The sequence below is a fragment of the Pristiophorus japonicus genome, chromosome 18 (genome assembly GCF_044704955.1).
Source record: "Pristiophorus japonicus isolate sPriJap1 chromosome 18, sPriJap1.hap1, whole genome shotgun sequence".
Taxonomy (NCBI): domain Eukaryota; kingdom Metazoa; phylum Chordata; class Chondrichthyes; family Pristiophoridae; genus Pristiophorus; species Pristiophorus japonicus.
This window is the reverse complement of record NC_091994.1, coordinates 24021365-24047767: the sequence shown is the minus strand read 5'-3', so window position 1 is coordinate 24047767 and position 26403 is coordinate 24021365. Positions and strand designations below refer to the sequence as shown.

The 26403-nt window shown below is 42.8% G+C and overlaps 1 protein-coding gene across 1 annotated transcript in view; it reads left to right on the top strand.

The window, feature by feature from the left end:
* The first annotated feature begins 5837 nt into the window (after positions 1-5837).
* The window catches only part of LOC139228606 (glutamic acid-rich protein), a 48524-nt gene continuing 27958 nt past the window's right edge, over positions 5838-26403 (top strand). Inside the window, exon 1 of the mRNA XM_070859782.1 lies at positions 5838-5943. The gene's annotated coding sequence lies outside the window, so the exon portion shown is untranslated. The remainder of the gene's footprint in view (positions 5944-26403) is intronic.

The following is a 26403-nucleotide window of genomic DNA, read 5'->3' as shown; positions in this document are numbered from 1 at the left end:
GCATTAAAGATTTAAAACTTCCATATTGCATTTTACATTCTGAGCCTAATATGCATGAATAATGGATTTATGGCTTCAAACTTTAGTTTTCCTGCATAAAGAGGGATTTGAAGAACTAATATGTTGTGTAATTTATACTGATTACTACTTGATTTATGTGGTTTTTACATTCCAGTGTATGATACTGGTATTCTCAGAAAATTTCACTGTAACTTGCCTATGGGAACATCAGCACAAATTTTGGCATAACTTGGCGCTTAAACCAATTCAGGAAATTATATTGGTCTAGCAATTTTTTCACAATTATTTGCAAGAATCTTCGGCATTTTGTGTCTTTATTCCCCCTTCCCATGCTATGGGACATCTTTGTTGATACCATTGTTCTAGCCCATTAGAAGGAGTCTCAAAATTGCATTCTCAAGCCAGAGAATATATGCTTTAACAATAACTATGTTTTGTATGGAGTTTCAGCTTTGCTCAAGACAGGTTGAAAAATATGATGAGGGCAATAGTTCAAGCAGATTCCACCACTTATGCAACATATTCCATTTTAAGATGAAAAACAACATAATACCATTGTTATCTTTACATCAATGCCAAATATCAACTTAAAAATGATCCTGTCGCTTTAGACAGTCTTCAAAACTGAGGAGTACGACAAGATAAGCGGAGTCCAGTGACTGTACATAGTGCTGACAATAAGAACAACTAGGGACTGACCTATTTGGATGTCAAGAATTTCCTCAGAGCTGCCTCCTCTCCACCATCGTAACTCCAGCAATATGTTTGACAGAAACGTTTATGCGTGTAAAAAGGAGTTTCCACTAAAGTTACAGTGCCAGAGCGGAGAACCTCCCCCCCCCCACCCCCCGAGGAAATTATTGGCATCATTTGTTTTGGGCTTAGCAATCGAGAAAGCCAACTACAATTTTAATTACAAATTAAAAACATGCAAGAGCATTGTAGCAGCATTCCAGAGATAGTTTGTCATTTGTGTTACTACATAAGCATTAGTCACTTAGTCCTGCAGATGTTTGCATTGTGTGAGGAAGCAGTTTTAATGTTGTCCTGACCTTACAATAACACTAGTTCACTGTTTCTCAGGATAATACAGTTATGAAATAAATTACTTTACCTGAAATTAGCAGATCTCAAATGATGTTGCTTGCCGTTAGTCTACAGGGTGCTACAGCACAGCTGTAAGATTTTGTTGATGACCTGGCCTGTCCTTGTATGGTCACTGTTCAGGTGCTACCTGTGAGGGAGTGTTCTAAATAAATCTGGAGATCAGTTAAGGACTAATGATTGGCCCGGAATTTGCAGTTGCAATGACAGCAAAACTGCCAGCGTTCGTCATCATTACTGTGTAAAACTGACAGCAACTTCTGGCATCCACACATGTGCATTTAAATGCGGAAATACAGAAGTTGCTGTCAGTGTTACCCTACTCCTACACAGGTGCGCTGTTGCAGTCTTCGCAGATGGAAAAAATTAGAAATCACGGATTTGATGTCAACGTTATCTTTTACGCACTATTCTCACTAAAAATGTTAAGCCTTGTTGAATAAGGTGTAACTGAGTTTCTAATGATGTACTAAGTCATAATTACAGCTGAACAACCTCACCGGCCCTGAAATACTAATTTTATAAGTGTGGAGTATCATTCCTTCCATTCCATGATAAAAATTTCATGATTTTTTAAAGTAATAAAACATTTTTTTTATTTTATTTCTTAAAGTTTATGTATGATATTTCAGCTTCTACCTGAATCCCATGTGTATGTCCCAATCTTTATTTTGCCTTCTGTAAAATGATTATAAAGTGAAAAGATAAAACCTGCTTTTTACTTCCTGGTTTGCTGTCTGTGAGAATTCTTCAATGTTATTGACTGCTCAGCCTACTTGATGACATCACTTGCACAACGACACAGATTCCCTCTAGATGGCGGCAGATGGAAAGTCATGTCGGAAAAAGGGAAATCGACAAGTCTTGCTAAAACTTTGTGGGAAGCTTTCTTCGAGGTCAGCCTAGAGCGCCGTCACTTCGCTCTGTTGAACATTGCTTTGTTGAAGTGTTATTAGGGGCTAGAACCTCCACTTTTTTTGCATGCTTAAAGCCCATTTTATCGTTGAAATTATGTATAACGCCCACATATCGCCCATTTTGGGACAAAATGGAAACTGTCGGGCATTTTTAGGAAACTTAGCAGCGAGCGTTACTTTCACCATGTGCTTAACGGCAGGAATAAATATTACCGCCCACCCACTTTTTTTGGGCGGAATCATCAGAATGGGCAAAATCAACGCCCATAATTTCACCCAGCATTAATTTCCGCGCTGATTTAACGCCGAGATTCAATAATATAATCTGCCCACTTTTCGTTGTCGTGAAGAGCATACTTACCAAAACTAGTGGCCATGAGATTGGCCAGCGTCAATTTCACCACCTCACACACATATCGCCACAATATCGATCGCCCAAAAAAACGGCCAGAAAAAGTGGAACTAACCGGAATTAATCACAGCGTTATAGACGCCATGTTCTAGATCACATGTGGCGTTCTTTAAAAGGCTGCTGTGCTTCAACCTCGGCGGAGTTCGGATGTACTCTGCAGGTTGTTAGAGTTGATGTGAAAATCTATACAAACATCTTGACCATACTGTAAATCGATTAGAATTGAATCGGTGTCTTCATCGGGACATTCCTTGTTTGTGATGAATCGGTGGAAAATAGAGAGCTACTGGAATGGGCCTGTCCTTTCTCACCCTCTCTTGGTGACCAATTACATGCAGCAGACTCGAGATCGCCGAAGGTACGCTCCAGTGCATTATGTGCCCAATGTAAGATGTGACAGATGGGTGAGGAGGACCAGACATTACACCCCCCACAAGTACAAGGAGAAGCATTCTTACCTCGACTTGCCCAACACCACCTGCCTTTGGTGACTGCGCTTCCACAAAAAGGTTATCACTGAGGTATGCCAGCTCATAAGGGCAGATCTGCAGCCTGCCAGCACCATCAGTACTGCACTGTCCGTCGAGGTCAAAGTCACTGCAGCACTGTCGTTTTATGCCTTGGGTTCTTTTCAGGCCACGGATGGAGAGATTTGCAGACTTTCTCAGCATGTCATACATCGCTGCATTAGACAGGTCACTGAAGCCCTGTACACATGCAGGAGGGACTTGATCAGCTTCCGTATGACCAGGGAGGCACAGAGTGGGAGGGCTCTAGGATTCTCCAGAATTGCAAACTTTCCCAAGGTGCAGTGAGCAATAGACTGTACACACATTGCGATGCGGGCACCTTTTCAGGATGCTGAGGTTTTCAGGAACGGCAAGGGATTCCATTCCCTGAATGTCCAACTGGTTGTCGACCAGCAGCAAATTATACTGGCAGTGAATGCTCAATTTTCGAGCAGCATCCATGATGCTCACATCCTGCGGGAGAGCACTGTATCTGACTTGTTTAACAATCAGCCACAGGGTCAATGCTGGATGCTGGACAAAGGATATGGCCTCGCCACCTGGATGATGACCCCTCTGCGTGACACCCACACCGAAGCTGAGAGGCGATACAATAAGAGCCACAGATCAACTTGCAATATCGTGGAAAAAACCATTGGAGTGCTGAAGCAGTGCTTTAGATGCCTGGACCATTCAGGAAGCGAGCTCCAATACTACCCTGAGCAGGTAGCTCAATTCATGGTGGTGTGCTCTATGCTGCATAACTTGGCTATCAGGAGGGGACAAGAATTGCCTGATGAGTTTGACAGTCCACCTCACCAGAGAGAGGAAGAGGAGGACGAGGAGGCAGATACTGACATTGGCCTAGACAATCATGCTGACGTTGAAGCCATGCCCCCACCCCCCTGTAGACCACATGAAAGGGCCCGTGGTGGCATGATAGCTGTAAGAGCCTTACATCAGGAGCTCATCAATGATCGCTTTGCCTGAAAGAACGTTGGTGTTATTTACAAGGCTGACACACTGCTGGGTGTGCAGGTGATAGATACATCAATGGTGGGCATCACCTTGATAACAGTTAAAGTTTAAGTTGATTGAAGTCAAGTGTCATTATACCCTTTGAAGGGTATCACCAGCGTGTAATGGTGCAGCAATCTGAGCCAACGCGCTGCAAGGTTTTGTTAAATAAAAAACATTTAAACTGAACATTAGTCCAAAATCATCAGTATTTCTGTACAAACCAACCCTTCCCCCCCCCCCCCCCCACTTCTCCTCCCCACCTCTACCCCTTCCCCAGCCCCTCCTGACTCCTGACTGGGTGGGGGAGCGGGTGATGGCCAAACTGCTGCTTGGACGGATACGGGAGAGGACGGTCCCGAGGTGAGAACGTGCTCCGAGCCAGAAGCAAGATGTTGCTGCTGGCTCTCATGTGTGGTTGGCAATGGAGGTGTGGCACCTTGGGGAGCAGTGCTGCACTCCTGGACCACTGGGATCCTCCTGTCACCAGTGTTCCTGGCTAACAATTCCAGGGCCTCCTCCATCCCTTCTATGTTATATATTATTTGTTGGACAAAAACTCGGTGCCAACTATATTCTTGGTGCTCAGTAGGCTTTTTGCTGCTGGTGAATCTCCCTCATGCCTTGCTCAACAGCCAAACAAGCACACACCACAGCCACACATGCTTTCAGTGCCTCTGAGCTCCCTCTCTCTCTGTTTCCTCTTCTGCGCATGTCATGATGACCCTTGACCTCCTGAATCGCGGGAATCGAGCATTGCCATGCCATTTCTAAGGATGGCGACATTTTACGGCAGAAGGTCAAAAAAATTTAACGCTAACGCCCATTTCATATCGCTCGCGGTAACGCCCATTTTAAAAAATGGAGACTAGATGCTTTGAGAATGGGCGAGAAGCCGGCAATCGGAAAACCCTTTTTTACTGCCCACAACAGAAATATCGCACAAAGTGGAGGTTGTAGCCCATGGAGTGCAAAGTCTGAAGTGGGACACCTGGGGTATGATGGATGCTTTCAAGACCTTTATATAAATAGATCATGTGTCAAAATTCTGAGTGGGATCACACTATGAAAACAATTTCAAAAGTAAAACATATTCAAGAGAAAATAATCTCCACTCAATTGATAAATCAGTACTCCTCCATCTTGAACATCACTTGGAGGAAATACCAAGGCACACAATGTACTCTGGGTGGGAGACTTCAATGAGCTGGCCAAGTCCTGTGTTACAATGGAGTCAAAACTCCTGTCTTTGCTAATTTCAGTGAAAAAGTCACAATGAGTTAAAAAATGGTATTTCACTTTTTCACTAGCATTAGCTAAGCCAGAAATTTTGATCTCAATGGAAATTTATTGCTTTAAAAATGTACCATGGAGGCATTATCCAGAATTTGCAATCTGATTTCCATTTTAAGAAAATTGCAAACAGAAACTGTAAATAGATTCAAAATCTCATTGTGTAACACTATTAAAATAGAACTATCTCTCACAATTACTCCCATATAATGATGGCTGGAATGATGGCATCACAACAGTTCTGACTGAGCTGCTGAAATTCCTGTTGTAACGTTTTGCTTCAATTTGAAGATAAACCCATCAGATTAGGCCTTGAAGAGGAAAGCGAGAACTAAAATGGGAAATATCTATATATAAGTACAGTACAATTAGTAGTTTTTATTGTGAATTGTTTGAAGAGATGATAGGATTGGAGGTCTTGCTGCCAGTAATACGTACTTCAATCCCAGGCCATTCAAGTCCCATCAGCCAATTCTAGAGTTGCTTTCATTTGTGACTATGCTGTAGATCATTATCACACGTGATTGGCTGATATTTTGATTCCACCAGAGCTGGCACCTGTTGCGTCTTATCAATCTCAGACAGAGACAGAGAAGACAAGAGGGGCAGCCAGAGATCTCAGCACTGCACAAAATTGGGACTTTTATACACAACAGCCTTACTTCAGACAGTATGTGAGTCTCTTTCGATGATGTCTTTAGTTGCCTTTGGTGTATTAATTTATTGGTTAACAGGCTTATTACTCTTTTTAAATTTTTATTGCCCCTGGAGTCTGTTACTATTTCTGGAAGTGTTGCGATGTGAAACTGGAGTCTGCAAATCCAGCAAATTATTGCTGACTTAAAACAATTTTGTCAAAGGGACAAGGCAGTTAGAGTAAAGGAAATTACTTATTTTTTTGTGTCTTTGTGCAAATTTGTTCTATTTCACATAGAGAATAACATTTTCCGCGTGTGTGTGTGTGTGTGTAGAGAAGGCGGGGACTGTAACTATCATAAACTTACTCTTTCTCAAGGAAGTATGATTATCTTACCAAATTTAAACTGGGAAAGTGACTGTTGAAAAAATCTCTATAACTAGCAGACATTTGTTTTAAATGTTTTTCCTGAATGCTTGAATGTCGTCATCAGTTGTATAATCAAACAAGATACCCAATCTGGTCAGTTTTGTAGGCAACTGACCTCCGCAAGATCCAAAGTCCTGTTGGTAGTGGTCTCAAGTCAGCAAAATGTGCTTCAGCGAATTGTGTCAATCTAGGAAACGTATGGATTATATAGGTCAACATCACCATATAGCTTTGCTGTTGGCCTTTTTAAAGCTAACTGATTATGTTACGGTGATCTTTTGGGGGGGGGCCTTACTTGTTGCCTTCCTATTCTCCGTTTGCAACCAGGACGTATCTATTCAAATCTTTGCAATGCCTATATAACTGAATTTTCCCTGTGTCCATTCATGTGTACATTTTGGCTGCCTCTCTGGACCTGAGCCTAATATTTATATCTTCCATGTCTTTCTCTTCTCTTCATTCCTCTTGGGCCTTGCATGTCTGTCTCCTCTCCTTCCCGGTTCCCAGTCCTGTCTCCTTTCATTTCTACCCTCGGATTATTTGCCAAACCCAAATCCCTACTCCAACCCTTCACTATTCCTCTACCTTTCTACTCTTGTGCTGCTGTCCCAGGCTTCACTCCCTCCTTGATAAGCCCACTTCCCTCTGTGCCTTATTCTGCATTCTCCTAAGGGCCCTTCAAGGCACTCATCGCAACCTCCTTACGTGCAACAACCCAAGTGCCCCATCCTCCTCTCTCGCCCAACATTCCCACCCAGCACACTTGCTGAGGACTAATCTTGCCAATCTCCGTCTGTCCTACTCACCCCCCCCACCGCTGATCCCATGGACTCTGCCAGCAGATCAATAATCACTGCCCCTCTCCACATCTCAGTCCAGAATGTTCTTATACTTGCGAACAAGGCCTGTGCCATCCACAATCTTATTGTGGATGATTGCATTGACATCATGGCCTTGACAGGAACTTGGCTCACAGGTGATGACACCTTGCCTCTTATTGAAGCCTCCCTAGCTAGTTATACTTTACACCATCTGCCCCACCAAAACCACTGCCATGATGGTGGTGCAACCCTTATCATCAAACCTCACCTTGGTCTGTCCCTCTACTCTGGCACCTTCTCCTTCTTTGAGCACCATACCTTCTTCTACTCCTCTCACCTCTCCTTTAAAATACTCATTGTGACTATCCCGCCTCAGGCATCTCGACCTCTTTGCAGCCTTTGACACAGTTGATCATGCCATTATCCCCCAACGTTTCTCCTCATTGTCCAGCCGAATGGGACTGCCCTTGCCTGGTTCCACTCTTTCCTATCCAGTCATAGCCATAAAATCTCCTGCAATGGCTTCCCTTCCCACCCCTGCACTGTTACTTCTGGAGTCCCCCAAGGATCTATTCTTGGCCCCTTCCTATTTCTCATCTACATGCTGCCCCTTGGCAACATCATCCAAATGCACAACATCAGGTTCCATATGTACGCTGGCAACACCCAACTCTACCTCACCACAACCCCTCTTGACCCCTACACGGCCTCTGTGTTGTCAGACTGCTTGCCCGACATCCAGTCCTGGATGAGCCACAGTTGCCATAATTAAACAAGATGGAAGACATTGTCTTCATCCCCTGCACAAATTCTGTTCCCTTGCCACTGATTCCATCTCCCTCCCTGGCCACAATCTCAGACTGAATCAGCCTGTTTTGCAACCTGACCATCCTATTAAACCCTGAGATGAGCTTCTGACTCCATATCTTCTCCATCACAAAGGCAACCTTCGTAATGTCATCCATCTTCACCCCTGCATCAGCATATCTGCTGCTGAAACCCTCATCCATGGTTTTGTTACCTTCAAACTCGACTATTCCAATGGACGGCCTCCCATCTTCCACCCTCCATAAATTTGAGCTCATCTAAATCTCTGCTGCCCATAAGTCCTGCTCATCCATCACTGCTGTGCTCGCTGACCTGCATTGGCTTCCAGTCCTTGTGTTCAAATCCCTCCATGGCGCTGGCCCTCCCTATCTCTGTAACCTTTTCCAGCCCTACAACACTCCAATAACTGTGCTTTTTTTCAACTTTGGTCTTTTGTACATCCTCTACTCACTTCGCACTACCATTGGCAGCCATGCCTTCAGCCATCTAGGCCATTAACTCTAGATTTCCTTCCCCAAATCTCTCCATTTCTCCACCTCTCTCTTTGCTTAAAGACCTTCCTTAAAACCTAGCTCCCTGACCAAGCTTTTGGTCACCCATCCTAATAGCTCCTTCTTTGGCTTGGCCTCATATTTGTTTGATTATGCTCCTTTGAAGCGCCTTGGGACTTGTTCCTACGTTAAAGATGCCATTTAAATGCAAGTTGTTATTAATCGTTAATTGCTAATTTTATCTTTAGTTTAAAGTTTCCAAAATGTATTCTTGTAAATATTCCTTCAACGAACAACATTTCAAATTGTATATCGTCATGTCACAGTGACCTGGCAGGTTGCTATGCCAGCATGCTTTACCAGGCGAGGTTAGATGTGTTTTCCAAAGTGCCACCAGCAGTATGTTCTTGATCTCAGCACTGGATACAAGCTGAGATCAGGCTTCAACCAACAGAGAGAAAGAATGAAAATCAGAGGTCAGAAGCACAATTCTAATATCAGAAGTGATCGTATATTAATTGCTACAATTACCTTGTAGTTTATTTGCTCTGTTCTTTAGTGGCTGTGGTCAGTATTGAACTATGAATTAAATACTTAAAAGATATTTATTTGTTATTAATGTTTCCATATTCTTCAGTTCAATTTACTGTTTCATTGGTAACCATTCAGCTGTATGCTGCAAATTCTCAGAATTAATGTCTGTTATGTAGTAATGATGGTATAACACAGTATAATTGTAACTCACAAGTCAGTAAAATATAATAAATGGCAAATTCATATAACAGCATGCGTGTGAGGAAAGAATGTGGAATAATACAGAGCAAGAGAGGAGAGAGAAAGGGAGGGAAGATCAAGCATAAAGAAGCTGATGTCCTACATTACAACAGTGCCTGCATTTCAAAAGTACTTCATTGGCTGTGAAGTGCCTGGTTATCCACAATTCATGAGGTGTCCTGAGGCCGTGAAAAGTACTATGTAAATGCAAGTTCGTTCTTTTTGCGTTGGTCTTGGAGGATGCCTGTGTTGGGAAGTGACAATTGCTTAATAAATACTGATCAGAATGAAAAATGAATAGCATGTGCTGGTGTCTAAATCATGTAATTAGTGGGAAATATAAAATAGTATTACATTAAAATAATTGTTTTTACTGTAATCTTCTGATGAAGATGTTGATACTGCAGATATGTAAGATTCCCCAAAGATGTAATCTGATCAGTGTTGGCACAATCTAATATGAGGAGACTCTTAGTTGCAGACTGAGTGAACTAGATCAAAGTAAGTAGAGAATGTATTCTGCTATAACAAACAGACGTGACGTCAAAATCTCACAAGTAGTTATTCTGGAATTAATAGTGATTTATGAGTTGCTAGAATGTAAAAGTTAACTGTAGTTCATTGTATAGCTGTCGCCTGATAGTTTAATTCAATATCAGGTGGCACAATATACTGATACACCAGAGCACTGTGCCACACAATGATGGTTCTTTGTCTGTATCCACAATTCATGAGGTGGCTCTTTGTCTTGGATTGCACAGAGCTTTGCTGCTGGAAGGGAGATAAATATTGGAGGGTGAGATATTTCAGCATGCTGTACACCACATCCCCGTAACCAGATTTAGTTCAGCAGTGAAAGGCCCTTGGGGCATGTCACTTGAATGCCGTCTTTCGGATGAGACGTTAAACTGAAGCCCCATCTCAAGTGAATGTAAAAGATCCCACAGCCACTATTTTGAAGAAGAGCAGGGGAGTTATCCCCAGCATCCTGGCCAATATTTATCCGTCAATCAACATCACAAATACAGATTATCTGACCACTAAATGCCTAGTCCCCCGTTACATGGTTTTTTGACATCAGGATTTATAAGAACAAAATTACACACGGCACAGGGTTTTGGCTCAACCAAGATTCATTGGTTTTATTGAACATACACACAACTACCTCCTTAGTATAATTCACTACGATTTATGTGGGACTAACAAACCCAGAATACAAACCCCTACGAAAAGATCATTTGCATTGGCACACCTTGACAAAGTTCCACTCGTTCGCGATTTGACTGCTACATATAAAGTTACCCAGACCCAAACACAAAACCCTTCTATGATTTGGCTGGAACAACATACAATCACCAATTTCTCGGCTGTCTTCTGAGGTTGACTGTCGGCCCTTTCCTTGGTGCAGTTTGTGTCCTGAAGACTGGCTGGCTTCTGTTGCTGTTCCTGTACTACTTTTGTACTGCTGAGTCCTTTGGCTTCGAAAATGGGTCTTCTTTATACCAAAAACCAGCTTGCAATCTTGAAACAGGTTTAACACAATGGCTGCATCAAATGTGAACTCTTGATGTCTAATTGTTCCTCATCTAGAGTCATTGTCCATGATTACCTTGGCCCCTGCCTGTCTAGGGTGAGGTCCTTTACAAAATAACCTTCCCAAGGTGAATTAATTGTTGGTTTCTAGTAGCATTCATATCCAAATGGCTCAGGGTCTGGTCCATTGTCTAGGCCCACCCTGATACCAGCTTTTCTGGAGCCACAGTCCAGGGTACATTTTTTAAACCATGTAACCCCTTAAGGTAAATAAATATATGAATGTTCCTGTATCTTTTCAGACAGGAAATCATTGAAGATGTGAATGTCTCTCTTCCACTGCCATTGTCTGGTGATTTAGGTCATTGACAGATATCTTGTATCATAGTCCTTCATGATGTCTGATGGTTTGGCTGCAATATAAGAATTAACCATTTCTTGCCCAGCTCTTTTTGCAAGCTGTGATGCAGTTCTGAGTTTTTATATTCAATCGTCCAATTTTTACCGTTGTGGTGGAGGAACAGATCCTACACATTGCTGTTTGTGGAAGCTTGCTATGCGCAAATTGGCTGCCATGTTTCCTACATTACAATAATGACTACGCTTCAAAAGTACTTCATTGGCTGTATAGTGCTTTGGGATGTCCTGAGATCGTAAAAGGCATTATATAAATGCACATCTTTCTTTTTTCTTTCATCTTGCTCAGCCAATAGTGTAGTCTGTTAGTGTACAAGATATATAGAGATTAAAATGGTGGGAAGCATATCTTGAATGGGATAGAGAAGAATGGCAAAATGTCAATGCACACTGGAACTCTGTGCTGCAGATTCACAAAATATGGGTTTACACCAGCAATTCCCTAAATGATGAGAACTATAAATCAATGGGGAGAAGTTGAACTGAGCCCAGGCATTTTGACACTGGAATGATTAGAAAATCGGGTAAGGGCCAAGTCATCCTGAATGCTGTTGTAATAATTGGAGAATGGCATTAATGAAGGATTGGGGACATTCAGAGAAAGCCCAACATCCTGAGTCACAGTACCGTTCACCATTTTTGCTCGTTTGTAAATGTTAGAAATTGTTTACCATTCCCACAGGTCTTCTATGATTACATTGTAATCAATGGTATGAATTCCATTAATTTTAAAATCACATCACTTTTACAAGTAGCAGAATATATGACAACTTTGTGAAAAAGTATTTATCTTAGAAAGATGAGTTATTAAATCCTAATTTAAATATTCTTTAATTGCACATTTAAATAGAAGAACAAATACTGCAAAATTATTGGCAGGATTACTTTAGAGAGTTCTGCCCTTTAGTAGTTCAATTGGTGATCTATTGCTTGAATGTTTATGTATAAAGTTTAAAATGGAGAAGATGTTTCCTGATCCTCATTTACAAAACTCCAGGACTTCAGTGCATAATCTAAATTGACACTTCGGTGCCATATTGAGGAAATATAGCTTTGTTGTTATTTGGATGAGATGTTAAACCAAGACCCTATGTGCCTGTTCGGGTGGACATTAAAGATACTGTGACATTTTTTTTGAAGAGCTTCACCCAATATCCTAACCAACATTTGTCCCTTAACCAATGCCACTGAAATAGAGTAGCTTGTAATTCATCTCATTGCAAAAAACCCATCCAACAGGATCAGTGGCAATGAATCACCAATTTGCCAATCCACTTAAAAATCCTGCCTTACAAGCTCAATGTTCTTGCCCTGCAGATTTTGTGTAGAAGTTCTTACCCTGCAGATTTTGTGTAGAAGTAGCATGACTTTTTTTTATAAATGCCACTATCAGAGAGCAAAATCATGATCATCACGGTAGATTGTAAAAATAGCAAGATCTGGCATGGTAGAATACTAATCTTCATTATACATAATAAAACACGTAAGTCACTGCCTGCTTCATAGCTACATTCTAAGTTTGGAATCGCTTATCTGCCCGTTCTGAGTGCTTGCATTCTCAAATTAATTGAAACTGGAACATAATGCTCAGAAAATAGAATTAGCAAGAGAATATTCCTAGTGTTCTGTCATCCCCACAGATAATCTTCATAATTCACTCACAACTCTCACTGTGAGTTGCAGTTTTACACTTGTTAAAGCACAGTAGTACAACATCTTCTGTCTTTTGCTTTGTAACAGTTCAATCAGTTGGACTGGTTCGTTTTGTTTTCAACTTCAAGAATTGGGCTAGAATCTGATTTTTAAAGTTGCAGATTTTTTGTTGTTGTTGCAATTTGACAGATCTCCCATTGTGATATTCACATGTCTGGTATTTTAAGACATGGAAACAAGCCAACTATAAGTGATTGCAACAGATTTGGAAGATAGCAAATGTCAGAAGGATGTTTCCATGCCAGTAAGCGGTCAGCTTCTCTAAGGAAGAAAACGCTATTTGATGGACATGGTCCCCAAACACATAGAACAATTAAATTCATACCACACATCTATCAAAATCAATGGGTTAGTTTCAACGGACACTTTTAAAGCTATAAATAAGAGTAATGATGTCATACAACCTTGGGTTATCTCCTTCATCAGCATTAGTTAGTGGAAATTCCTGAGTTTATTTTGTTATTGGCAAACATTTTGTATAAACGTCGTGACAGACTTGAAAAGAATCTCACTTGTGACATCAGGAAAGGTACAATCAATGTACTGTTTGAGATTGTTGATGTGCCTTTCATTGAAACTCACTGGGGGATCCTTATAGTTGATTATTTAGAGTGAAATACACTGAAATGCATGTGCTATATGAGAAAATTCCCTCTGTGCGATTTGTAGTAAAATCTTAAATGCATGTTGATGGAGCATGTTTATAATTTTGCTATGAGTAGTGGTCAAAGGGACACAATGACATGTATGTATTTAACAATGAGTCATATCTATATTATACAATATATCGCCTCTACATTGGGGAGACCAAGCGTAGATTGGGTGACCACTTTGCTGAATACCTCCGCTCAGTTTGTAAGTGTGATTCAGAGCTTCCGGTCGCCTGTCACTTTAATTCTCCACTCTACTCCCACTCTGATAGCTCCGTCCTCTGACTCCTCCATTGTTCCAATGAAGCTCAATGCAAGCTCGAGGAACAGCACCTCATCTTTTGTTTCGGCACTTTACAGCCTTCTGAACTCAACATCGAGTTCAACAATTTCAGAGCATAACCTCTGGCTATCTTTGGCTCCTTTTCCACCCCCCTCCCCCCCGCCCCCACCCACATCTTATGTTTTATGTTTTTTTTCTTCTCTTTTTCTCTAATAGCAGCTGTTCATTACTCCACCATACACACCCTATTCAGATGAACCTTTTTCTAACTTCTGTCATTACCATTTCAATTCGGCCCATCATCCCTTTGTCTCTCTAATCTCTCCTGCCTTCCATCCTATCACAGACCTTCCCTTTTGTTCTGTCTTCCCCTCCCCCTTTCAGTGCTTAAGAAAGTGCTCTTTTCAAACATTCAACAGTTCTGACGAAGGGTAGTCGATCTGAAATGTTAACATTGTTTATCTCTCCACAGCTGCTGCTAATGCACTGAGATTTACAGCATTCTCTGTTTTTATATCCATAATATACTTACTTGTCAACAAAGCATTACTTCCTATTGTTATGTTTTTTTCACATTTTTGTGTCAATTTTTCCCCATTATAAATGCCTATGTCCACATTTATAATTGCACTGCCCGTGTACCTTGCTGCACTAAAATTACCTCCTCCCACCAGTGGTGACATTGTAGTGCCTCAGTTTTACATTTCCTAATTTTTCAAGCCAACACTATAGAGAAACTCTGGGGACTAAATTGAGCTGTGTAGCACCCATTGAAAATGGGTTCCAAGATGTTACAACACAAAATGCACAGGACGCCATCTTGGTAAAGGAGTCTGTGCGCGAGCATGTAATAACTGCTGGCAGCATGTAGAGCAGGCAGATCATGATGCAAATCAGAGCACAATGCTGATTTGATGCTAGTGCTGCCATTTTCCAGCTGTGCACTCCAGCCAATGCCTTGTTTGAACCTCGCAAAAAAAAAATTGATTTTAGTGCCCCAAAAAAACAAAAAAAAAGGAAAAAAGAGGGCAGTTATAAGTGTCTGGAGTGTCCCCCAGATCGGGGGGCACTCAATCTAATGTTTGTTTTGTACTCCCTAAAAGAGTTGTTTGAACCTCGCACACCTGAACATAACGTTAAATGGAATGTAGGACTCTTCACAAGCACTATTTAAAGGGATCATGAACTACTTACAGGGTAGTTGCTGGATTATTTCTTCTGGCTGCTGGTGCAATTGTATGTGTTTTTGGAGCTTTCCTATACTTGGCTAAGGTTTTATTAGTCTATAGGGAGTGATCTGGCTTGTGCTGAAACTAGTTGCTTCCAGACATGGGTGGCCTGGTAGGGCTTCCTCTGGGAATTGGGCATGACTGGGAGAATGAAGAGAGGCCACGCAGAGCTTGACAAGCTGTTAGAAGATGGGGGGGGGGGGGTGGAGAAGGGCTCTCAGCAGGAGGCTATACCCGCTGAGGGTCTATAGGGAGCAACTCTCTTACTGCTACTTCAGCCTTATCATCAATCCTCCAGCCCTGCCAGTGGCCACAACCTAATTGAAGCCCCTTCCCATGATGTCCAGCGCTGTCTCCTCCACGTGGGCTAAACCTTGCAGACTCGCTTGTCCTCCTCCAGTTCTTTCCTGCTGCCTCCTGCTATATGCCACCATATCCTACAAGAAAGAGCAAAGTATGTCAATGAGTGCCCTGCAATATATTTGGTTGATGTGGCTGTCATGGTTAAATAGCTGCCAGTGTGTGTAAGCTGTGGGTTGTGGGTGCAAGGCTTGCAAAAGTGTTCTAAGTGTGTGAGGGTGAAGTAAAGCACATGACTTGAAGGATTGAATACTCATTGATAGAGATTGTTGATATTTGGGTGATGGGAGAGTAGTGCCTGAGCAGTGGATGATGCTGGTAGTGCAGTTGGTAAGATATACCATTTAAAGATGAACTCACTCACCTTGACAATTCTGTCAGATCATTAAACGTCTTCCTGCACTGCATCCATGCTCTTGAAGTAACACTCCTGGCATTGACCTCCGCTGTTACTTCTTCCCAATGCTTCCTGAGCATATGTCTGGAGGGCCTCCTGCCCCTTGCGGATGCAGGATGTGTCTCCTTCTCTCCGTTTCTTGCACCAAAACCTCCAGTGCATTGTCAGAAAACCTTGGTGCACGCTCGCTCGCATATTCAGCCATTCTTCATGGTATCACAGCCACTGTTCCCTATAACGGCCATGTAGTTCTCTGGAACTCTGGCGCAGCTGGCTTGCCGGCACTTTAATGTGCAGAACCACGCAACGGGCAGTATTTTAAATGGGCCACGCACCCAAAAGAAAACGAACAGGGACATTGATCAGAGCCCATATTCACTTTTCGAAAACCTCCCACACTTCTTGCAGCCACAATGCACCTCTCCTTTAAGAGATGCAGGTTAAGTAGTAGTAGCCACTTGCAATATCGTGGAGCCAATGATCAGTGCAGGAGCACTGGCTGCATGCAGCAATTATTTAAACAGCAGGAAGCATAAATTTAATGTGCTGCCTGCAAAGCAATGAACGGGTGCAGGTTAATAGTGTACCGTGATCCCCAGTTTTCGGGGGTTAGCCAATTTAACCCCCTCTATGTTCCAACCAACTGTACTTTACTGCTTTGCAATTGCCATAGTTTTTTTAAACTATAAATAACAGCATCAAATCAAAGTAGTTTATAAAACTAAGTACAGAAGGTATGACTTTAAAATGGGGACTGAATTACATCTGTGTGCTCTAGTCCAATTATCCCCCTTAACTCCACTTTACCTGAATACTACACTTGGTCTTGACTTCCTTTGTGCAACACCGCAGAAGATCGACCAATATATTGAAAATTTGCATGTATTAACTGGAGAGATTACATTTGCACTGCATAATGAAATGTGTTGTCATGCTGTCCTAATATACAATAAAAGTAGTTTATAAAAATAAGTACAGAAGGTATGACTTTAAAATGGGGACTGAATTACATCTGTGTGCTCTGGTCCAATTATCCCCCATCCCCATGATGGGGAATATCACCACATCCAGCACTTTTTTTTGAGAAGGATGACATTTTAATCACTCAGTGAGATTTTATGTATTTTGTCAATAATTCCACCCCAAGCCCCTAAAAAAATGTATCTCATAAGAAACGCATTTTTTCCTCTCTGGTTACCAAAATAGATATGCAGAATGAATCATCCGTGTCCACATTTATTTATATAGTAATGATCTCCGAGGACTGACTGTACAAGGCAGTACATAACCAGTGTTGTGGAGGTACATTTCGCCTATGACTCAGTATTGTGCATCACACAGTCAACCAGTGATTATTCAGATATTTTTAGCTCCAAAAAGGTGGATGTAGAAGGGACAACTGTCATTCGAATACATGTTTTATATCGTATAGCACAGGATACAATAACATACATACGTTTCCATCATTTACTTTTGATTATACATAAACTACATGCAAAACAAAATTTCAATCTGTGAATGGAAATCAAATCTTAATTCTTACAAAACTGCTTTTGATAAAGTAAATGAGCTATCTAACGGGAGCTGAGCTTTCAGTACTGTGCTCAGAACTCAGATTACTTATAATAATCATTTAACTTACTGAGTCACCTTGGCAACTATGATATAGGCCTCTTCCTTTGTGGTTTTATCCCAAGTTCTATGTGATTCCCAATAAGGAGAACCCATTATTTGAAATGTAGAATATAAATGCTTTGGGATGTTGGGATTTAAAGATTTTTTTCCCTTACTTCCACCATTATTATCAGGATAATATTTCTCACTATATTTTAAATATATAACCTCCTGCAGTATTAAGTCCACACTCAGTATATAAAAGTCTGTGTTTCACCATATAATGTGTATCTGTCACCATACAGTGAATGTATTTCAGTAGCATAGACACTTAAATAGTCTATGTGATTTCATTCTGTGATGCATGTGTCCTCCGACTTTGAATTATAAAGCCCCCAATGAATCTTCAAAATAGTCTCTAAATTTCAGCTGATATACAGGAGGCTAAGGTGAGATTTAATTGAGGTGTATAAAATTATGAGGGGCCTGGATATTTCCCTTAGTAAAGAGCTCAATAACCAGGGGCTATAGACTTAAAGTAATTGGTAGAAGGATTAGAGGGGATGTGAGGAGAAATCTTTTCACCCAGAGGGTGGTGGGGTTCTGGAACTCACTGCTGAAAGGGTGATAGAGACAGAAACACTCATCACATTTAAAAAGTACTTGGACATGCACTTGAAGAGCAGTAAGGCTACGGACCAAGAGCTGGAAAGTGGGACTAGGCTGGGTAGCTCTTTTTCGGCCGCTACAGACACAATGGGCCGAAAGGCCTCCTTCTGTGCTGTAAATTTTATGATCCTTTATAGATGATTTAGAAGTGAAACAATTGCAAGCCATTTTAGCTGAAGGTGTTGAAGAGAATAAATCTGAAACGAGCACATGGGAAGAAAGATATAAATAATTAATAACTAAACACTCCAGATTTGGTGGGGGGGGGGGGGGGGGATTGGCAAAGAATTTTTCTTTCTGAAACTTATGACTGAAAGCACTGAGTTATATTTTAATGCAAATGATATTGGCCGAAATTTTAGAAATTGCAAACATCCTTGTAGAGTCACAACTCTTTACAAACACGGCCACAGGATTCTTACCAATGTGATGTAATGTTTGTTTAATGTCACAAGATTTCATAGAATCATGTGCAGCATTGCAATAAATATTTTCATGTCATGTTGCAGGCTATTTTGACATTTTTCCATGGACAGGGGTTGGGGGGGTGGGAAGTAAAACCCACATGGGTTCTCCCTCTGATTCACTGTAACATCACTAGAAGAGCTGTGGAAATCCTGGAAAAATGGTGGATAAGCAGGAGAACGCCTGTAGAAATTCAGCTCCATACTTTTAATACTGCGTTTTTAAAAGCACTACGTATTCGAGTTTTTTTAAAAAGGGGCACCTAGACAAAAGACTAATGTGTCCTAACTCGCACCAAGTCCCGTTCACCCATCACCCCTGTGCTCGCCAACCTACGTTGGCTCCCAGTTAAGCAATGCCTCGATTTCAAAATTCTCATCCTTATTTACCAATCCCTCTATGGCCTCGCTCCTCCCTATCTCTGTCAAGTCCCTCAGCCTCACAATCCCCGAGATATCTGCGCTTCTCAAATTCTGCCCTCTTGAGCATCTCTGATTTTAACCAGCGGTGGCCGTGCTTTCAGCTGCCTGGGCTCTAAGCTCCGGATCTCCCTCCCTAAACCTCTGCACCTCTCTACCTCTCTTTCCTCCTTCAAGACGCTCCTTAAAACATACCTCTTTGACCAATCTGCCATAATTTCTTCTTATGCGGCTCAGTGCCAAATTTTTGTCTTATAGCACTCCTGTGAAACGCCTTGGGACATTTTACTACGTTGAAGGTGCTATATAAATACAAGTTGTTGTTGTTGTCATGGAAAATTGTTTCTCCCAGAGACTAAACAATAAGCAATTTGTTAATTTGCCTAGTTATTTGGAAAGACATATCTCACTATTGTGTTGAAAAGCATTTCAATCTCTGTCAATCTGTGGGAGCAACAGAATTTTTGACACAAAGTGAGAACTTTTAAAAATAGAACAGCGAAACAAGGAAGGCAGTCAGGCTTTCAGAAACAGGATTCTGCACAGGCATGCAGCAACAAGTTGCAAAAGACAGAAGACTGGAGGGACAGTGGTTATGCCTTGGGCTGTAGGAGAAGATGCTGAGGGATTATTCTTTTTAAGAACGTCAGCTGTGACTTAGTGGATAGCACACTCGCCTCTGAGTCAGAAAGTTGTGGGTTCCAGTCCCACTCCAGAGACTTGAGCACAAAAATCTAGGCTGACACTCCAGTGCTGAGGGGGTGCTGCACTGTTGGAGGTGCCATTTTTTGGATGGGATGTTAAACCAAGAGTCTGCTCTCTCGGGTGGACGTAAAAAAAATCCCATAACACTATTTCGAAAAGCAGGGGAGTTATTCTTGGGGTCCTGGCCAATATTTATCCTTCAATCAGCATCACTAAATCAGATTATCTGGTCATTATCACATTGCTGTTTGTGGGAGCTTGCTGTGTGCAAATTGGCTGCTGTGTTTCCTACATTACAACAGTGACTACACCTCAAAAGTACATAATTGGCTGTAAAGCACTTTGGGACATCCGGTGATTGTGAAAGGCACTATATAAATGCAAGTCTTTCTTTAAGCTAAGTAAGACGACTCACTGAAGTGGGGTAGTGTTGCGTGTTCTTTATTTTGTATCATGACGCAAATATGAGTTGTACAGATTGAAATAAGAAACTCTCATCATACCAGTGTTTCAGTATCTTTTACATTACTGCAGAAGGAGCCACACTTTGCTCATCTAGTGTTAACTCGGTAGCCAGAGAGATTAAAGAGATACACATGTGAAAGACATGTATTTTGAGTCCAGATTGCAAAAGAGTGATATTATTACATCCTCAGGTTATGTTATTATACAAGTAGATATTGTAGTCTTGTGGCAATTCCCATAAAAGTGAGACACACAGACCGCTTAAAGGAGCAGCTTCTGCCACTGCAGCTGAGAAGGTATCTACAACAAACCTGAATTTGTACAGTATAGAATGAAAATACAACACTGTACATATTAATTATCACTTCAAAATCATATATTGACTGCCAATTGAAAGATTATGAAGGTTCATGAAAAGCTTCTATAGATCAAAATCTGAGGACACATCCATCATGTAATGTAATTACATTCATTATTTAAGTGTCTATGCCATTGAAATATATTCACTATATACTGAAATATATAAATGATGTAATAAAGAACAGAAATCATGTACTGAGAATGTGTACCTATTACAGCTATTTTGAATTAAACGATAAAGTCGAGTGCTCCTTATTAAAGGGATACTAGAACCCACAAATTAACAATAAAACTTTAGACTTAGTGAATCAAATTAAAATTTGGTTGCTGGGGGTTATGATGGTGTGTACCCAGTACAACCCATATCCACAATATATTAAAAATATGTCTGGATGCATTTTTTGTCTGTGCCACTCCCTATTGCCATGTTCTTGTCATATGTTTTGGGCCAACTCTCCATTTATAAATAATTTTCTCATTTATTATGTAAATTCATCACTGTGCAATATGGCCACTGAAATTCCACAATTATCAAAATACTTTTCTGAAATGTTTTTATTTGCCATTTTTTTTCTCTCAGTAACTAAAATTTCTAATAGGTAAAATAATGGTTTAACTAAAGAAAGCGTAGCAATTTTCGTTTCACAGTAACATTATTAAATGTATCCATTGAATTGTCTTTTATGTCCTTTAGTGCCTTTCCAAAAGCCTGAGCTTTGAGCTAGTGACCCAGAAATTTGATGGTGCTGATATCATCAGCCTCCAATATAACAGACAGGAAGCCTGCACTTCTTACGAGCCAGACATGCACCAGCCGCCATATTGGTATACGCAAAAAAATAGGCGTTCACACCCGTACCTGAAACAGGCGTTAGACCCTTTGCATATACAAATAAGAGCCTGTATGAGAATCCCTCTGCAATATTGGTTTGCCCTAAGGCAGTCACATTAGTGCCGGATGCATTCAGGAAAACCAGGTCTACATGTGGCCTAACCAGCAGTCCTTACAGGGATTGTTGCAGGCTGCTGCCAAATAGGGTAAGTTTGGTTAAAAAAAATACTTACCAGAAGGTGGAGCCTGAAGCAGCAGACTATCCACATTGAAACCGCAGGCTACTGCCGGCCATCACTCGGCCAACCCTGCCCCCCCCCCCCCCCCCGCCACAAGACTTTGCATGTGACTTTGATCGCTGCCACCACCCCCTGATCCCGGCCACTGCTACCGCACCCAGTCCCAATCCCGATCCCGATCCCAGTCCCGGCCACCGCCACCTTCCTTCCCGACACCCATTGAATGTCTGTTGGTAGCTGGTTCAATGATAACGAGGCTGGAGGCCCAATATTGGGTGGATGCGGGCCTATTCATTCAGGCACAGGTAGCTCCCTGCACTCCCGTTTATGGGCGGAAACAAATTTATATGCCAATGTCTTTTCCCAGAGCTGTGATGTGAAATGAATTTGATTGTGCAGTTTGAACAAGTACAGTGTGACTAATTTCCCAGGCTAGATCAGTACCATTTAGATAGCTTGGCAGAGTTTTAAAACATGTTACCCTATAATTAAGCTATCATGTCAGTACTAGCAGCAGGGTGTAGCTACAGCATGACAAGTTTGCATTGGCTATTTACATTACAAATATGAACATAGGAATTTAAAATGGTAATACAAAAATAAGGCTTGGATTTTATATTGGAGGCGAAACCCGGAAGTATAGGTTTGCTAAATGTCCTGCAGAATTTAACAGCAGGGCTCCTGTAAGTGGAGTTTCTGCCCACAGGCAGCCTGGTTAACATGCTGGAGGCCTTTTGGGTAGAAAGCCTGCTTCACAAGGCTGAAGCCTGCGAGAGGGGTTTCTTGATATATATTAACGACTTAGACTTGGGTGTACAGGACACAATTTCAAAATTTGCAGATGATACAAAATGTGGAAGTATTGTGAACAGTGAGGAGGATAGTGATAGACTTCAAGAGGACATAAGACAGGTTGGTGGAATGGGCAGACACGAGGCAGGTGAAATTTAATGCAGAAAAGTGTAAAGTGATACATTTTGGTAGGAAGGAGAGGCAATATAAATTAAAGGGGACAATCCTAAGGTGGGTGCATGAACATAGAGACCTGGGAGTATATGTGCACAAATTATTGAAGGTGGCAAGGCAGGTTTAGAATGTGGTTAAAAAGGCATATGGGATCCTGGCCTTCATAAATGTATAGATTACAAAATGCATTGAGTACAAAAGCAAGGAAGTTATAAAACACTGGTTTGGCCTCAACTGGAGTACTGTGTCCAATTCTGGGCACCGCACTTTAGGAAGGATGTGAAGGCCTTAGAGAGGATACAGAAAAGATTTACAAGAATGGTTTCAGGACTGAGAGACTTCAATTAGATGGATAGACTGGAGAAGCTGGGGTTGTTCTCCTTGGAGCATGGAAGGTTGAGAGGAGATTTGATAGCGGTGCTCAAAATCATGAGGGGCCGAGATAGAGTAGAGAGAAACTGTTCCCATTGGCGGAGGGATCGAGAACTACAGGACACAGATTTAAGGTGATTGGCAGAAGAACCAAAATCTTTTTTACGCAGCGAGTGGTTAGGATCTGGAATGCACTACCTGAAAGGGTGGTGGAGGCAGATTCAATCATGTCTTTCAAAAGGGAATTGGATAAGTACCTGAAGGAAATAAATTTGCACGGCCATGGAGGAAGGGCAGGGGAGTGGGACTAGCTGAAGTGCTCTTGCAGAGATGGCTTCCTTCTATGCTGTAACCATTCTATGATTCCATTCTAGCAGGTAGGTGTATTGGGGGAGTGAGGGAGATCATGGGGGGGGTGGGGTCCGAATTGCGGGGGAAAGGGGGAGGGGGCCGGATAGCGGGATGTCCAGATCTCGGCGGGGTTCAATGGTGGTTTGGGGGGGGCTCGCTTGTGGGGGGGGGGGGGGCAGGGCTCGATTGCAGGGGGCGGGGGATGGACGGTGGTTTTGAGGTTCCCGATTGCGGGGGTGGGGGAGGGGTTTGCGAGTAGAAGACAGATCGCGTGTGAGGGAGGCATTTACTGGATCGCTTGTTGAGCCTGGAGGAAACACTCCTCCTGCTCCTCCTGGCCCACAAGCAGTGCTGTAAAGGCATTTACCTCATGGATTCAGCCCATCTCGCCTGCTTTCAGCTGCCGAGTTCCCCGAGGCCCAGGAAAGCTGGCCGTCTGTGGTCAAAAATAGAATGACTAAAAATGAAGACACGCAGCCTCGTTGTAATATTTAAATGACCAACCCACTTCCCACCAGTGGATTGGTCACCCGCTCCTCATCCCACCTCTATTAATACCGGAAGTGGGTGGATTCGGTTCCTGTTCCAGATTGTTTGTGTTGTATATGCATGCCTGTTTATTGTGTGATGTCTGTAATACTGTTATGCAAAACTGAATGTACCCTTACACTGTACGCACCTTGCCTGTACAGCAGAGAGTGCTGCTGCTGGAGACCTAAGGGTTGCCTGCACACGGCAGGTAACCCGGTATAAAAGGGAACTCCCAGCTTGTTGTCGTCACTCAGGAGCTGCAAATAAAGGACTACAGGTCTACACAGTTTAAGTATCATACCCTGCCTCGTGGAGTCATTACTAAAGGTGCCTACATACACAATAACTGGCGACGGGAATACGAGGTCACGAACTACACGCTCAACATGCCTAACCTCAGCAACTTTCAACAATTTACAGAGGGGGAAGATTGGGACGCTTTTGTGGAAAGATTGGAACACTTCTCTATAGCCAACGACCTGGATGGGGACACACCGGCCACACTACCGAACAAACGCAGGGCCATCCTGCTTAGCAGCTGTGGGCCCACCATCTACGGTCTCGTCAGGGACTTACTAGCCCTGGAGAAGACAACCACCAAGAGCTATGAGCAACTCGTAACAATCATACAGGAACAACTAAAACCGAAAGAAAGCATCCTCACAGCCAGGCACCGGTTCTACACTTACCGGCGACCTGAGGGCCAAGAAATTGCCAAGTATGCTGCACACTTAAGAAGACTAGCTGCACCGTGTGATTTTTGATGACCACCTTAATGAAGCACTAAGGGACATATTTGTCATCGGAATCGGCCACGAAGGCCTCCTACACAAATTGCTCTCGGCTGACATCACGGTCACCCTGCAGAAAGCAATTCAAGTGAGCCAGGCCGACATGGTTCCGGCCAGCGACTCTAGGTGAATACTGACCCAGGACTCTAAACCGGCGAGCGCAGTGCACCGCATGGATACTTCTAAAGGCAGAAATGCTGCCCCGAGTCCCGCAACCCTGAGTCCGCCACATGGGGCAAGCCGGTTGGCCCCGTGCTGGCGCTGTGGAGGAAACCACAGGGCCCACCAGTGCCGCTACAAAGACTATGCATGCAAAGGCTGCAAAGAGAAAGGGCACCTTCAGAGAATGTGCAGAAAAGGCTGTACTCCCCATGTCTTTGATGAGTTGGCTGATCACCAGGGCTCCGACACAGATGAAGATGAAGCTGCTCAAACCCTGGAAGAAGAGTATGGAATCTTTGCCTGCTCCACCGGAAGTTCTCCGTGGATGATGGAAGTGGACATCGATGGGGTCCCAGTCTCCATGGAGAGCGACACAGGGGCGAGCCAGTCTGTGATGAGCCAAATGACCTTTGAAAAAATTTGGATGAATCCTGCCACTTGACCAAAACTGTCTCCTGTCCAGGCAAAGCTGCTCACCTATACCAAAGGTAAAATCCAAATCGTTGGCAGTGTAGACGTCCAGGTCTCCCAGGGCGGTGTGTTGAACAAACTCCGCCTGTGGATTTTAGCCGGCGACGGTCCCACGCTGCTGGGCAGGAATTGGATGAACCGGGTCCACATTGGACGAAGTGGCCCTGTGGAAGAAAAGATCACCACAGCCCTCCTGCAGGAAAGCCAGGAAATGGCTGCAGCACAAGGAGAAACACTTGTAATCAAAATGTTCGCCGCCATGCCACCAGTGAACATGGAGGAACATCATATGACACCGAGCGGCCAATCGGATTTGAAGGCTCCCTTAAAGGAGACCGGTAACCAAAGAAATTTAAAGGGGAAGTATCAACTATTTGAGTACACGGACTTTAAAGCTAAAGATGCGATTAAAGGGTGCAAGTATGAAAATGTATACAATGTAACAATGAATTATGATGCTGGTTTAACTAACGTGACTAATGATATGAATGCAGGTGTCAGTAAGGTTAAGAACAAGTTTATTATGCTTAACAGTAATGATAGAGATTGTGAAATGCCTAATGTTACCATGTCTGTTGAAACCAGGACACCCAAAAGTGATGCAAATGCTAGAATGTATAATGCAGGCTCGACTATGTGTGATCAGAGCCAAGGTGTCATGTATACCGGTCGGACACTGCCAAAGGACATTGGGTACTACAAGGACCATGCTGATGCTAATGGAATCCTCCTGTGGGAGACCCCCAGGTCCAGCAGGCTATCTGACCATGTAGCCTGGACCTTTGGAACGAATGTGATGCCCCTTGCAGGACACACACACAAACACACACAGTGATCAATGGGCAGTCCAGCCACCACCAATGGCAACCTGCACCAGACCAGCCCTACAGCCCATGGCCATCAGGGCCAACACCAGGAGCATGAGGCCAATACCCTTCAACTTCCCTGGCAAACCCTGGGATGACCTGACCCTCATCCCTATTGGTGGACAAGGAGCCCACCCAATCTTGTGGCCCTGCCCACCACCCCACAACTACGCACATCACAGTGTATACACACCACCCACTGCTGCCGTGGCTACCTCCCCGAGGGATCCCACAACAGTGACACCCACTGGGTCTGTGTGTGAGGGAGGGGAAACGTACGAGGCCAGCCT